The 16,501-nt window shown below is 45.3% G+C and overlaps 1 pseudogene; it reads right to left on the bottom strand.

The window, feature by feature from the left end:
* Nucleotides 1-4,385: 4,385 nt before the first annotated feature.
* On the bottom strand, nt 4,386-5,866 carry LOC142250880 (uncharacterized; annotated as a pseudogene).
* Nucleotides 5,867-16,501: the final 10,635 nt, after the last annotated feature.

Raw genomic sequence — 16,501 nt, 5'->3', positions numbered from 1 at the left:
GGTCCCCAAATGTTTGACAACAGATCAGAGAAGCATCAGAGAACCCTCCTGGTCCATTTGTCAATGTTTCCAGACTGATAAGAACGTCCTGGATCTACTGGTCACCATGGATGAGACCTGGATTTATTTGTATGACCCTGAAAACAAGGAGCAGTCAAAAGAGTAGAGGCACAGTGATTCTCCTCATCCAAAGAAGTTCAGGGTGCAAAAATCAGCCACTAAGGTGCTGGTGTCTGTGTTCTGGGATAAGGAGGGCGTGCTGTTAGTGGACTACCTTCAAAAGGGTTCCACCATCAATGCAAGGTATTACATTGAACTTTTGGACCTATTAAAGGCAGCTCTGAAGGCCAAAAGACGCGGAAAGCTGTACAAAGAAATCTTGTTCCTGCAAGACAACTGCTCCACTCACACTGCACAAGCGACCAAAACTGGCAGAGCTGGGCTTCCAGCTGGTTGACCACCCACCTTATTCACCAGATGTAGCTCCCTCCAACTATCATCTGTTTCCAAACCTGAAGAAACACCTCAAGGGTACTAAATTTCTCACCATATCTGATGCCATGGCTGCTACGGACACCTGGTTTGAGGCACAACTGAAATCTTTCTTTTTGCTATGCTTACAGAACTTGAAATACCGATGTAAGAAGTGTGTTCACATCAGTAGAGAGTATGTAAAATAAATGTAAAGTTTCATCATCCTATCTTGTTTCTTTCTGGGTAAAGCCAAAGACTTATCAGCAGCCCCTCGTAGTTAAAATCACCCCAACTGTAAATTGGCATCATCATGTCTAAAAACATCCAATTTATCAAAATATAAAAGTATTTATATTATGTGTTAAATGGCAAAAATGAAAAAAAAAGAAACCAAAAATACAATAAAAAGTGAACAAAATGTATCTCAAAATGGTATCAATAAAAATATCAGCTCAATGGGCAAAAAGCAAGCCCTCACCCAGCTCCATGATTGGAAAAATAAAAAAGGTAATGGGCTTAAAAATTGGTTATGCAATTTTTTTTTAACATGGTTATGAATTTGTTTTTAGCCACTAAAATTTACACAAACCTTTTAAGTTGTGATATTGTTCTCATCATACTGACTTGGAAAAACATGATGTTAGGTCACTTTTACTGAAAAATAAACAGTGTTAAAATGAAGCAAAAACAATAGTGGAATTACATTGTTTTCACCATTTTACCTAAGTATTTGGTGTTTTTTTTCAGTTCATTATGAGTATAGATGAGTGATCCTGATCGGCAAAAATTGGAAAATGTTAAAATTGTATGATCTTTGGCCGGATCGGATCGGGATTGGACATTCGAGCATTTACCACAAAACTCGGTGATCTTGTCAAGGATTGATAAATGTTCGGATGACAAAAACCATCCTCTCCCTGCTCATCACAGCTATGTAAAGTATTGACATGGCTGGGATTGGCCACTGTAACAAAAAGGAAGCAAATTGATTAAAGCACTGCATACTTCCTAAGTTTCCCCGCTGCTGAAGCCCTACTTTCGGGGACGATAAATAAAGTATGTACTGCTTTAACACTTTCTTATTTTCTTTCTTTTACACCCCCCCCCACACCATTTTACAACACATCACTTTTTCCTCCCAATTAATTTATTGGGATTGGCTAGATTCGCTGAACCTATCGGCAATCTTAGGTAGGCTTGGCGGTCCTGAACCGATCTGATCCTTGGCAGGATTGCTCATCTCTACTTATAAGGTAAAATTAATGGTTTAATTTAAAATAATGTACCGTATTTTTCAGATTATAAGACGCACTATTCCTCCCAAATATTTGGAAGGAACATGAGGGGTGCGTCTTAAAATTTGAATATAGTTTACCAGGGGGGGCTGTCTGTGCGGCAACCGTGTGCATTCGGGTGGCTGCGTGCGGGCAGCCGGGTGTCTGTTGGTGCTAGCTGCTTCTCTGTCCTAGAGGCCGGCTGCCTCTTTGTGTAGGTGGGCGGGTTGGCTGCTAGCTGCCACTCTATGCGTGTGGGTAGGTGGCTGTGCGACAGGTGTCCCACTGTGTCCGCGGTCCCAGTTTGAAATGATGATGCCGGGAGTCAACGCGTGCACAGATGGAGCTCTTGGACGAGAGCTCATTCTGTGCATGCGCCGCTCCAGGTGCCATCATTTGAACCGGGACTTTGGACAGGCTGGGACACTCACCGCACCGGCCTGCTCCACCACTGACCCGCTGCCGCCACTGCTGCCACTACTGACCCGCCGCTGCTGAAGCCACTGACCCGCCGCTGCTGCCAGCACCACCTCTGCCTCCTGTGACCCCACTTCACCACCACTGCTGCCCCCCTCCGGTAAGACAACACCGGAGTATAAGATGGACTCCATTTTTATTTTTTTCACCCTTTTTATCTCTAAATTTGGCATGCGTCTTATAATTTGCTGCATCTTATAAAATGAAAAATACGGTAGGTATGTTTCTTGTTACAAGGTGAGGGAAAAGCAACAGTGCAAAAGTGAAAAATGCCTGGCTCCTAAAAGGGTTGCATTTAGAATTTTCTGAATTTGCAGGATCATGCTTTTGAAGTGAAAAGTATTTTTCTATCATATTAGGAAAAATTGTTTAGTTTTTATGGAGAGTTGTAGATCTCAGTGAATGAGGATCTAATAAAACCAATTTTGTAAAGGTGAGTGGATCATTCTGCAAATGATCGACATTTGAGTTGAGTTATCTGAAATTCTAGGTTTCTTGTGAACTAAAACATATTGAGATCCAATTTGCAAAAATCTAAAAAAAAAACCAAAAAAACATTCTGAGCAGCATTCCCCCCATTGTTGAAACTGTAAAGAGCAGGCTAAGGCTGAAGCCACATGGGGAATTATGCAAGAGTTATGCGAGTGTCATGTGACTGTGGTCCGATCGTGTGATCAGACCACAGTTGTGGAGGGGAGGGCCGACGCTGTGGAGGGAAGGGAGGGATTTATCTCCCTATCTCCTCTGTTGGCAGCTGATGCGAGAATCGCACTGCACTCACATTACACTGCTGTAATGCGAGTGCAGTTTGATGTTTCTCTCGCCCATAGACTTGAATGGGTAAGAGTGAAACAGGATCGCATTACACCCGCAGCATGCTGCGACTGTTTTCTCGGTCCGATTAGGGCTGAGAAAAAAATCGCTCATGGGAGCGGCTCCATAGAGTAATACCGGTCCGAGTGGAATGCAATTTTTCATTGCATTCCACTCACTCCGTATTACTTGACGCGTTTGCTGAGCCTAAGGATAATTTTCACGGCCGCATGGGTGGGTTTCCTTATAATATCCCATGGTGTTTCCCAGTAAATCAAGCAAATTCTCAATCAAGCTTGAACGTAGGTTACCAATAGATTTCATAGTGTATAAAAACATTTTTGGGCACAAAGTACTTTTTGATGTCTAATATCACCTTTCCTATAGTCGACCATCTTTTATTATTTTTCTAGCAAGTGATATTGATCGCATGATTGACAGGGACTGAGGGATAGACAGCTGAGGACTGATTGGGCAGTTTGATTTTGCACTTTTTATTTCCCCTTCTGGTTCCTTTTGAGGCGCAGGTTGTACTTATTTTCAATTATCTCAATTTGGCTTTCTTCCCACATACAGCCAGCTATAAACAGGTCACCACTGGGGGAGAGAGAGCAGGATTTTTGTATTTTTATTTTTTAGACACACTTGTTAGGTTGACCAATAGGTCACAACAGTTGCCAGCGATGACTTAATGCAGAGGGAGTCCCGGTAACCTCCCCCTGCTTACTCAGCTCTAGCGAGATACAGGCACGTGCTTATATCTACACAGAAGCAAGAGATGTGCGCTCCAAAAAGAACTGTATTGATTTTGTTTAGACATACAAGGTTATACAAAATTAACTAGGGCGTAACTATGTAACATGCATATTCATTAGTCTAGATTCATCACAAGCGTGAATTACATGTTCCCATAACATACATTTTATTCTCACAGCAGCAACAGTCTGTTTCCCACCGAGGTGTTTTTCTCTCCTCTTAAGTCAAAACAATGAGTCCTTGAAACTTTTCTCAAAGTCTGTTACGTAAACAAGTCTGGCCTTGCTTTTTGCAAAGGAGAATGAATTTCCATGATAGTTCTAACCAGTGAAAAGTTAACTCTTTCCTCACAATCGACCCTTTTGGCGTGAGTGATGGATGGGGGCCCATCGAGAAGCTGTGAAAGCAGGCAAGCCACTAGATACTATCCGAGCCGCGGTTTGCTCAGGGAGTGTCGTCCACATCCATCCTCCAGAAAACTGCCTGCAAGCCTCCCGACAGGGGTCACATCATGATACGCCAAGGTGATTTCTAGAGAAAAGAGTTGAAAAGAAAAAAGCATATTAGTGATTTCATAGGGGTGCTGAATAATCATTGTATTTGCATTTCCTCAAGCAGCGGGAAAACAAAGCCATTAGCAACTTAAACACTACATAGGCAACTAATAAACAGAGTAGCACTTGGAACACTGATTGCAGTATCCCCATTAACCATCCTCCTATTCCTTTAAACCAGTTTGCAGGGTCGAACATTGAAAAGGTATTGCTCCACCAAGCATCTGAGCTTCTGAGTACCTCCTCATCATGTTTTTTCCTCAGCTTTTGTATCTCAGTTAAACTGGCTTGGGCTCCTTTTGGATCTATGTAGTGACAACAGCTGGAGCCTATTATTTGGCACATCCCCCCTTGGGCAGCTGTGAGGTAATCCAGTACCAAAGTATGTTGGTTGGTTACAATGATTAATTGTCTCTGTATGGCAATGGTACTATTTACTGCTTGGAGAACCTACAAAATTTGATCATCAAGATAGTCGGTGCTGTCCACCAACTTATCATACATCTGCATTATCATGGGATAGAGAAAAAGGGAACTGAAAAATTTGTTGACATGGCTCATTTGAACCACATGGGGTCGGCCACTAGGCATGTCTTTGTTGTCTGCCGCTCTCTTTACCAGTAGGTGGAGAGGCATTTTCCCTGCCAGTATATCAGAGGTATTGATAATGATGGTGACAGGGGTCAAACAGGCCAGGGTGCAGGTGCCATTAACTCCTACTGGAAGCCATTTGTAGGCATTATAACCACAAACCCAGTAGGTCTGTGGCGGGAGATCCCAGATGGCAGAATGTTGTAATATGAGTCTATGTACTATATCTATAAAGGTCGATATGTTTCTCAGCATATACCATTCGGGAAGTTGGCCTAGGGGACTACAATACCCTGCGGACTGTTCACCACAGGTTTCTCGGCCAGGCACATATGGGTCTGAATCATTGCACCATAAATTTCCGGGTGTGGAATAACAAGTATCATTTGTGCCTTCTAGAAACAATGAATTGTATACCCACCCATGATCATGCAGATGTCTCTCTAACAGCAAGGGTTTAAATGCATCTGTACTATCAGAGGTTCACCCAAAACTTATTTTGATTCCTTCTGTTAGAATCTTGCCCATAGTAGGTGTTTTTGTGTAATTGCGGAGTACCCAGCTGCTTCCTTCAAAGGCTAAATATTGCTGGGTTCCGGGAAGGCCGGTAGTAAGGTTGCCTTGCCACCAGGGCAAATCTACCCATCCTACTATTGGTATGGGCACACTAGTGTTCCACAGTTCTTGATACTTGGTGTCATTAACTGATAGCCTATTGTAACAGCCTCCCCATTGGAACACTTCGTTTACTGGGACTGGTATAGCTAAGTAAGGCATGGAGGAGGCTGTCACAGGTGCGTGTGTACATATCCAGCAATCTGTGACCTCAAGTTTTTCAGCTAATGCTTCATGGTGGGTCTCAAATGAATTCTGCCGTGGTGTAGAAGGCCCCAAAAAGGAAGTACACCTAGAAATACTTAGCAGCATTAGGCCTTCTTGCAGTAGCTGGCATGGACCCCTGTTGATCTCCCCTCAAGTTTGACAGAGGTTGGAGTGGTCAGCTGGACAGTCAAAGGCCCTTCGAATCGTGGCTCAAGGGTCTTTCTCACGTGCTTTTTTAGGTAGACCCGGTCACCAGGCTTTGGGGAGTGGGTTCCTGGAACGGCATCAGGGTCAGGGAGAGAATAGACCCTTTGGTGGGTCTAAGTTAGCCTCTTCTGCAGGGAAACAACATAAGATGTTAGGCTATCACATTGCAGGTGTATCTCCTGCGGGAAGTAGCATCCTAATCTGGGTGCACTACCAAAGAGTATTTCAAAGGGTGAGAGCCTGTGCTTTCCCTGCGGGGTGGTCCTTATGGAGTAAAGTGCTATGGGGAGACATTCTGTCCATGGTCTACCAGTCTCCTCCACTGCCTTGGCTAGTTTAAGCTTTAGAGTTCCATTTAACCTTTCCACTTTCCCTGATGACTGTGGGTGGTAAGGCGTGTGTAAGGCTGACTGAATGCCTAACAGGGCACAAGTGTTATGGAAAACTTGTCCAGTGAAATGGGTACCTCGGTCTGACTCTATGACTTCAGGGAGTCCAAACCGGGGTACCAGCTCACAGGCCAGTTTTTTTGCTGTGATTTTGGCCGTGGCTGAGCTGACAGGGTAGGCCTCTGGCCATCCTGAAAAGAGGTCTGCACAGACAAGTACAAACTCGTAGATGCCATGTTTTGGCAGCTGAATATAGTCTATTTGTACTCTTTGAAATGGGGCAGACGTCTTTGCCATGTGTATTTGCGCGGTTTTAGTTAACTGGCCTGGATTATGCTGTTGACAGATGTGACAAGCTTTTATTCTCTGGGAGGCGTATTGTCTGAAGCCAGGGGCTACCCAATGAGGTTGCATCTGGTTCATGATTGAGTTTGTGCTACCGTGCGTAGGGTAGTGTAGTATTTTTTTGAAAATGGCAGGGAACCAACTGCGTGGCAGGATGGAAAGTCCATTTAGGCGCCAAATCCCCTCCAACTTTTCTGCCCCCTTGGCCCGCCATCTGGCCTTTTCTTCCTCAGAGTTGCTTTCCTGTGTCTCAGAGAGGTTCTACGTTTCTTCCTCCGTCGTTGACACTGTTTCCGTCTCCTTCAAACGGAGTAAGGCTGCTTGTTTTGCTGTTTGGTCGGCCAAGCGATTTCCCCTTGCCTTGGGTGTTTGAGCCTTGGTGTGGGCAGCAACCTTTATGATTGCTAGCTGCTTTGGTATCAAGGCTATTTCCATTAGTTTCTTCCCTGAGGCTCCATGCCTGATGAGATTTCCTGCCGCTGTGAGGAATCCTCTAGTCTGCCAGATAGTGCCAAAATCGTGCACAATGCCGTGTGCATAGGCTGAGTCCTTGTAAATGTTCGCTGTTTGTTCTTCCAGAAACTCAATTGCCCAGATGAGGACGAGAAGTTCCGCTTCTTGGGCAGATATGCGCGGAGGTAGCAGTTCTTTGGCTAAGACTGCATATAGAGTTACTACCGCAAATCCGGTGAGGAACTTGCCTGTGTCATCGGCATATCTGCTTCCATTCACAAAAAGTTCAAAGTCTGGATTTGTAAGCGGTGTTGTCTGAATATTGTGCAGGGCCTTTGCCTCATGTTCGATGAGTTCCTGACAATCATGATCAAATGGTGCGCTCTCTTCCTCTGTCCCCCCTACTAAACTTGTGAAGATCAGCAGATCAGCGAGGTTTAGACTTGTAACTCGAGCAAATGAGATGTTTGGGGGTAGCAACAGCGTGCACTGAAGTCTGACTTGTCTTGCCATGGAGAGATGTTTCAACTGCACTTGATTGAGAACAGCATAGATGTCATGGCTGGTAAGGATGGTGTTCAGGAAATCGAATGAGATTTCAGATGCTTTCTGCAGTATGTTTGAAACTGCTGTAACAGCACGGACACAGGTTGGTGCTGCTTTGGTGACGTTGTCAAGTTGAGAGGAGTAGTACCCGATTATGTGATGTTTGTCTGTCTTCTGGGTGAGTACTCCTACAGCAAATCCTTGAAGCTCTGCTACGAACAGATAGAAGGTGAGATCATAGTTTGGTAGTGCCAGAGCAGGTGCATCAATCACTAGTTCCTTGAGCTGTTGAAAGCTTTGTCGAGCTTCTTCTGTAAGGCAGAAAGGAACATTCTTCGTGCAATCATACAATGGTTGCATGAGTAGTAACGCATTGGGAATCCATTGTCTGCAGAATGATATTAGTCCTAAAAATCCTCTGAGTTGCTTGAGATTCCTGGGAATGCTTGCTTTTCCAATCACCTCTCGTCTGTCCGGGCTGAGGTGTTTTGTCCTGCAGAGAGACAGTGACCCAGGAAGGTGACCCTCATTTTGCAGAATTGTAATTTGTCTCTGCTTGCTTTGCATCCTGATTCTGCTAGAAAGATAAGAAGGCTTATTGAAGCCGTTTTACATTCTTCTTCACTAGGGCAGCACAGTAGTAAATCATCCACGTACTGGAGGAGGACACAGCGTTCAGGAGGCTGCCAGCCTTGAAGGACACTACTCATAGCCTGAGTATATAACGTAGGGGAATGTTGCATCCCTTGTGGCAACCTGGTCCACGTGTATTGATTTTGCTTGTGTGTGATGCAAAGAGGTGCTGGGTTGACATGCTGGGTCCAGTGGTACTGAGAAAAAAGCATTAGCAAGGTCTATGACCATATACTGGGTAGATGTAGCCGGTACCTGTGTGAGCAGTGTATGTGGATTAGGAACAACAAGAGTGAGAGGCTCCAGTATTGAGTTCACTGCCCTCAAATCGTGTACCATCTGGTACGTGACTGGGTCACCTTTCTTCACTTGTTTCTTCTTGACAGGAAACAGCGGAGTGTTGTAAGGAAACTTAGGGGTACTTTGCACGCTGTGACATCGCAAGCCAATGCTGCGATGCCGAGCGCGATAGTCCCCACCCCTGTCGCAGCTGCAATATCCTTGTGATAGCTGCCGTAGCAAACATTATCGCTACAGCAGCTTCACATGGACTCACCTGTCCTGGGACGTCACTCTGGCCAGTGACCCGCCTCCTTATTAAGGGGGTGGGTCATACGGCGTCACTGCGACGTCACACGGCAGGCGGCCAATAGGAGCGGAGGGGCGGAGATGAACGGGATGTAAACATCCTGCCCACCTTCTACCTTCCACATATCCTACGGGAGCCACGGTGACACCGGTAGGAGATGTTCCTCGCTCCTGCGGCTTCACACACAGCGATGTGTGCTGCTGCTGGAGCGAGGAACAACATCGGACCATCGTGTCAGCGTAATTATGGATTACGCCGACGCTACACCGATGATACGATTATGACGCTTTTGCGCTCGTTAATCGTATCATCTAGGCTTTACACACTACGATGTCACCTGCGATGCCGGATGTGCGTCACTTTCAATTTGACCCCACTGACATCGCACCTGCGATATCGTAGTGTGCAAAGTACCCCTTAGTAGTTCTGAGAGCTCCCGACTTCAGCAGTTCTTTTATTTGGTGATCCAGAGCAGCTTCCTGTTGAGCATTAAGAGGATATTGTCTCAGCTGTGGTGGTGCAATTCCAGGTTTGACTGAAACTTTTACGGGGGGCAAGGGTAGTGTGCCAAGGTCAGTTTTCGACGTGGACCAGAGTTTTGCAGGAACTTGTAGAAGTACTGGATCCGTGTTTGCTTCCTGTGTGACATCAGATTCTGGTTGATCTTCGATCATTTGAAGAGTGCACAGGACTTCTTCTGGAATATATTCCGGAATTTGCAGGATAGCAGATCCATCTTCATTGCATACAATCTGAGCTTGTAATCTTGATAGTACATCTGCTCCCACTAGGGCATCTCCACCCAGGGGGGACACTAAGAATTTAGATACGAACATGTGTGGTCCCAGTTTCACCTTCAGTGGATGGGTTATTAGGATTATCTGGGCTTGTCCATCAAAATCAGATACTACAGTAGCTTCGGATGAGATGGAGCCTTCAGGCACCAGGTTCCTGGGGAGTATGGAGCGTGAGGCTCCTGAGTCTACCAGAGCCCTTATTTCCTTGTTGCCAATTTGGAGGGGAACGTGTATAAATGGACCTCTGGCATCCCTATTCCGTGCTGCCGCAAGTCAGGCAGTCATTTCTTCCTGACTTCTGGGCTGGTTTTGTGTGTCCTTCTTCTTTTTTCTACAGTCTCTGATTACATGTCCTTTGATTCCACAATAGTAGCATGTCGGTGCCTTCTTTCTTGCGCCTTCTGGCCTACTGTCCACTGCTGCTATGACAACTTTCTTGTTGGTCCTTTTATCCCTTGCCTCAGTTTCTAAGCCACTTGCTTTGTTGACTAGAAGATCTATGTCTTCCATGTTTCTCCATTCGGGGCAGCATGCTTTGAAACTATCTGCTAGAGGTGCATGTATTCCATTCATGAAGGATCTTACCATCAGGAGACGTATTGCGCCTTCTTGCAAGTCAAACCCTTCATCTGCGAATGACTGCATTAATCTGTAGTAAAATGAGCTGACATTCTCCACAGGACCTTGATGCACTGGTCCCATTGTGCCCTTAGTTCGTTGCTCCTGAGCGCAGAAGAGATTGAGTCTTGTCATGAAGTCTTGGCCCAATTCCACAGTATGGGTATCAGCTGGAACATATCCTGTCAGATGGGCAGTGAGTTTGGCATACATCTCAGGGGACATTTTAACTCTACATAAGCACTCCATGTCCAACCAAGTGTTTCTGTAGGAGACCTGTATTTGGTTCAGGTAACGTGAAAAACTGACTGGGTTTCTAGTCAGGTCTGGAGCATTTTGCAGGAAAGCCATCTGCTCGACTGGAGTCCAGGGTGCGTAGTCTTCATACGTACGAGGAACTGCATCTCTGGGAGCATCTGGGTTTTGTGGATTAACAGGTGGTCTTATTAGGACTCTTCTTTCCACTATGGGATAAAGAGGCACTGGTGCTGTGGCTTGTGGCTTGTGCTGTGGGGCTCCACAGGCTAGGCATGTTTCACTCCAGTCCGGATTTTGTTGGCCACAGTTGGTGCAGGTCCATCCCGAGGGTCATGCTATTTTTGGAGTTGTTGCAGGAGTAGTTGACAGATACGGAGGAGGCTGGTGATCCTCATTAGCCTTCTTCCCAGTTTCTTCCCATGTATCTGATTCTTCATGGTATATCCAACCTTGATCGTGGGCTGTCTTGGCCATGTCAGAAAGAGTTCTAACCAGTTCAGTGCAAGATTTATCCGCCATTACTTCTGCTCTAGTATCTCTTATTTTGTCCCATTTTTTGGGGTCCAATTGATCCTTCCCCTTCAATCCAAATGTCTTAAAAACTTCCTTGGACTGACTGGCTGTTCTTTTGCCATGATAACACGTAATGAGATGTTGCAGGGTGCATCCAGCTCTTCTGTCCTTTGATATTCCTTGCCCCATTCTTTGTCTATCTTCTTTAGCTTTTAGACCCTTGAACGTCCCTTGGACTAGACCTACCTATCCTGGAAGTACCCAGAGACTGACTCTTTATCTGTATTCCTACTTAAGGTGAGGTCTAGAACCACCTATCCTGGAAGTACCCAGAGACTGACTTTTTATCTGTATTCCTACTGAAAGGTGGTGTCGTAACTTTGTTCAGAGGGGGCTGAGTATGTTGAATGGTGGTAGGTTACCCTTCTTGTACCAGAGATACACTCTATATCCGATAGCAATGGCAAACATAGCTCCTCCAACTAACACTAGAGCAGTGAATATCACATCCATTGGACAGGGCAGACACACTGTTCCCTTAGCAACACTCACTGATGTGAGGGCCAATGGAGTTGGTTATTTGGTTCTTCCCAAGGTGGTTTTAGCACTGGCACTGGTCCCACTGCACTTGCTGGCCCTGGGTGCACAGTTTTAGCCTGGAGGAACCAGATGTTACCAACTCCTCTGATCTTGGATGGACAACATAGGCAAAGCACAGAGAAGCAGACAAACAGACAAGGACACAGAAAACATCTGCTGGCAAAAGTTCTCTCAGAGTTCAGTAGTGACCCGCTAATTACCCAGTATTTACTCACAGTGTCGCTCTTGCACGTTGAGGAGGGGGGAGAGCAGAGATGGGGAGCAGAGAAAAGAGCAGAAAGCATTCAACTCTTACCTGGCCAGGTATTTCTGGTCCCCACGTCTGGTCACTTCCTCCTTGGGATGGCAAGATGGTCCACCGGGTCCTGGGAAACGGGTCCTTGCTTTCGGGCTCCAGAAATGTTAGGTTGACCAATAGGTCACAACAGTTGCCAGCGATGACCTAATGCAGAGGGAGTCCCGGTAACCCCCCCCCCTGCTTCCTCAGCTCTAACGAGATACAGGCACACGCTTATATCTACACAGAAGCAAGAGATGTGTGCTCCAAAAAGAACTGTATTGATTTTGTTTTGACATACAAGGTTATACAAAATTAACTAGGGCGTAACTATGTAACATGCATATTCATTAGTCTAGATTCATCACAAGCGTGAATTACATGTTCCCATAACATAAATTTTATTCTCACAGCAGCAACAGTCTGTTTCCCACCGAGGTGTTTTTCTCTCCTCTTAAGTCAAAACAATAAGTCCTTGAAACTTTTCTCAAAGTCTGTTACGTAAACAAGTCTGGCCCTGCTTTTTGCAAATAGAATGAATTTCCATGATAGATCTAACCAGTGAAAAGTTAACTCTTTACTCACACACTTCATCCGATAACCCTGATTTTACCCCCCCCTCCAGTGTGAGCTATTCATCACTGTAAAGGCCACTTTACACACAGCGACATCGCTAGCGATGTTGCTGGTGAAAGCACCCACCCCCGTCGGTTTATGCATCACGGGCAAATCGCTGCCTGTGGCGCACAACATCGCTAGGACCCATCACACATACTTACCTGCCTAGCGACGTCGCTATGGCCGGCAAACCGCCTCCTTTCTAAGTGGGAGGTTCATTCGGCATCACAGCGGCATCACTAAGCTTCCGCCCAATAGAAGCGGAGGGGCGGAGATGAGCGAGTGGAACATCCCGCTAACCTCCTTCCTTTCTCATTGTGGGCGGCCGCAGGTACGGTGTTGTTCCTCATTCCTGGGGTGTCACACATAGCAATGTGTGCTGCCTCAGGAACGACGAACAACATGCGTCCTGCAAGAGCAAAAACATTTGGGATTAGAACGACGTGTCAACGATCAACGATTAGGTGAGCAATTTTGATCGTTGACGTTCGTTCGTGCGTTTCACACACAACGACATCGCTAACGAGGCCGGATGTGCGTCACGAATTCCGTTACCCCAACAACATCTCGTTAGCGATGTCATTGCGTGTAAAGCCCCCTTAAGCGGCTCGCATTGGGCTGAGCACCAAGCTTGCTCGAGTCCAGAGGTTCTCTTTGAGTGGTTAGCATACATAAAGCAGCCAATCTCAGAACTCTGAATATTTTTGTAAAGTCTGTGATATGTACAAACATCAAACTTTAAAGTTGGGGTCCACTCAAGTCTACACATAATGTAATGCTACATACAGTATATGGGTTAATGAAAGAGTATTTTTCTTAGTAAAATAAATATCCAATCTCGTACATAACGACGCCAAGAAATGCAGAACAATACCTTTAGATATAACACATAAAACCTGCCTTTAACCAGCTTGTTTTTAGAATATGTGAGATAAAACAAAATGACTTGCTATATCATTGTATGTGGATTATTTATCAAATGGTGACACTTAGACACATTGATGAATAAGCTCCGGAGCCTAAGAATGTAGCAACTTTAAGCCAATTACCTTCCTGATGCAGATAGTAACACATACATTGTCAGAATGGGCATTCTTCACATCACTCATATCCTTCACGTCTTTGCTTGTATCACCCTTTAAAGACGAGCTTCACCGGCTGCGGTCTAAAATAAAAATCATTACTAATTGATACGACTTAATGGCCTGAGAGCTTTTAGAGAAGGGTGGACCCTGGAGAAATGCTGAGAGGAAGATATTTGATTCTAATTATGCCTGAGTATGAACAAGCAGAGATGAGACTCATCATGACAGCTATATTATTGTCAGAATGCCATACCTTGGTTTTCTCATAATTTGACACTGTTACACGGCCCTGCTTCACTGAGCATTTGAAACGCATACTCTTTATCATGCCGCTGTGTTAGCAACAAATATTTACGTCAAAAGGACACAAAAAGGATTCCATTTGTCATGTCTAGCAATAGTAATCCCCTAAGCTATGATATGTTTATTTAATAAATATATGTACACATAGTAGGAATGTATTGGTGCCAAATGCATGATTCAACTGCTGGCACGGAGAAAATGGTGGGTTACATCATCATTTAACATTCGAATATTTGAACAACTAGACCTGGGATATCTAAGTCAAATACAGTAAATAATCAATGGGATTTTTGGATTTTTTCATAACTAAGTCTATGTCAAAGGGGTGTCATGGGTGACAGACAGTCCTGTGGTGTCTGGCTATAGAAGGTCACAGCGTTTGCCTGCACAAACTGCTCCCTGACCTTCTATCATTCCTGCTTTGTTGTCATAGTTTTTCCTTTAGGACCCTGGGGTTCAGCCTGTCAGCTGCTGTTCATCATTTCCTTCCTTGTTTATATATACCTTTACTTTCTGTTTATTAGTACTCGTGATATTTGATACATCTATATCAAGTCTTCAGTGCAAGCAGGTGGCTTGCAGACATCAGGAGAAGCTTGGTGGTTGTTGCAGCTTCTCTCCTTGAGACAACTAGAGATAATTTATTTGTGGTTTTCCCTTGTTTGTTAGCCCTGTGTGTCCTTTAGTGCCTACTGGGGTTGATAAAGCGCTCATCCCATTGGCTCCCTACCTATGGTCCAGATCAGGATCAGCCTAGTGTCAAGTATCCGGCTCGGCACATAGATGCGGAACCTATGTAGGGCACTGAGGGAACACCGGAACCAGCAGTAGGCTTTGACAGGGGTCACCATCTTACCATTCCCTAGACACAGGGTTTCCGTTCCATTTCCTTTCGTCGTATGCTTGGTACTTCCCTGTACCTAGCGTGACAGTCTACTGGTAGTGTCTTATCTAATGTGAGAGTTCTTTCTGAATTTAAAAGAATTCTGTCATCAAGTTTTGGCACCTTAAACTCAGTGCAGCATAATGTAGAGGCAGAGATAGTGATTCCAGCAATGAGTTACTTACTGGGATGCTTGCAGTAGTTTTTATAAAATCATTGTTTTATAAGCAGGGGATTATCACTGGAGGACTATTGAACCTGCTACTATGTATTCCTCCATATTTAAGAGTTTTCTAAAACCCCGCCTCCAACACTGATTGGCAGCTTTCTGCTTATGCACAGTGTACACAGATAGCTGCAAATCAGTGGTGTGGGCCGGGTTACACAGAGCTCAGCAGTCAGAGAACTGGTAGATTTGTAGAAGATAAAAAAGTTATTTTATCCAAACTATAGCAAACAGCCCAGTAAGTGATACATTGATAAAATCAAGGTCTCTGCACCTTAAATCTTGCTGCTTTCACATGGGGTAGCAAAAAACGACATATTCCTTGTAAAAGTGTTATCTAACTAATAGTGATGAGCGAGTACCAAAAAGCTCGGGTGCTCGAGGCTCGGGCCGAGCATCCCAAGATACTCATGTACTCGGCCCGAGCACCGAGCCCAATGTTATCCTATGGGAGACCCGAGTATTTTTCTGAAATGACCCCCGGCAGCATGTAGAAACCCTAAAAATGTCACAAAAGTCTCAGAAGAGTGCTCAAATGACATGGCAACAGCATGGGGAAGACCCCTTGAAGCATTTATCACTCAAAAGTCACAGCTGTGAACAATTTTGTCCGAGTTTTACGCCATTTTTACGGACTCACCAGAAAACCTTCCAAAATGACACCAAAATGAATTTTCATGGCGGAAATGTTAAGGGCACATACCCAATAGTGAGATAGAGCTGGTGTATGTTACTTTTTGAGATTAATACATGAAAGATTTTACGTAAAACATTGTGTGGCACTCCGATGTCCAAAACACACGTTTTGTGCTTTTTACTAGCGATGTCGGTCATTTTTTTTTCATTCTATCTCCCGTCGGTCGGTCTCGCTCTGTCGGTCTCTTTCTGTCTTGTCTGTCCCCCTCTCACAGTCTGTCGGTCAGTCTCCCCTGTTACACCTCGTGGCTCTCCTGTGGCAAGGAATGAGGCAGTCTCCTTGCCTGCCACGAGCGCTCCTGCTCAGCAGCGCCGAAGGTCTGCCAGACTGCGCAGAGTGCAGGAGAAACCTCCTCAGAGAGGCAGCACAAGGGTGACACCTAGTGGTACTCCTGTTGCAAGAAATGAGGCGGTCTCCCATTCCTTGCCTGCCACGGCTCCTCCTGCTCAGCAGCCCCAAAGGTCTGTGAGGTTGCGCAATGTGCAGAGGTTTTCTGCTCAGGGAAGCAGTGAGACTCCCGTTATCTCTACACATTGTGAGACCGAGGATCCCGCCTCTATTTCCCAGAGGCAGGAGGGTGAGCATGTGCAATGCTTGGTGGGTCCTGATTCGCCCACTCACGTCACACGGCTTGATGACGAGGCTGGTGACGTGGTGAATCCTGACTGGCCAGGCTGGGACGTCGTGGATCCTGATTGGGTCA

Source organism: Anomaloglossus baeobatrachus, chromosome 9 (genome assembly GCF_048569485.1).
Source record: "Anomaloglossus baeobatrachus isolate aAnoBae1 chromosome 9, aAnoBae1.hap1, whole genome shotgun sequence".
Lineage (NCBI taxonomy): Eukaryota > Metazoa > Chordata > Amphibia > Anura > Aromobatidae > Anomaloglossus > Anomaloglossus baeobatrachus.
The sequence above is the reverse complement of the archived record's forward strand: the minus strand, read 5'-3'. Positions and strand labels throughout refer to the sequence as shown.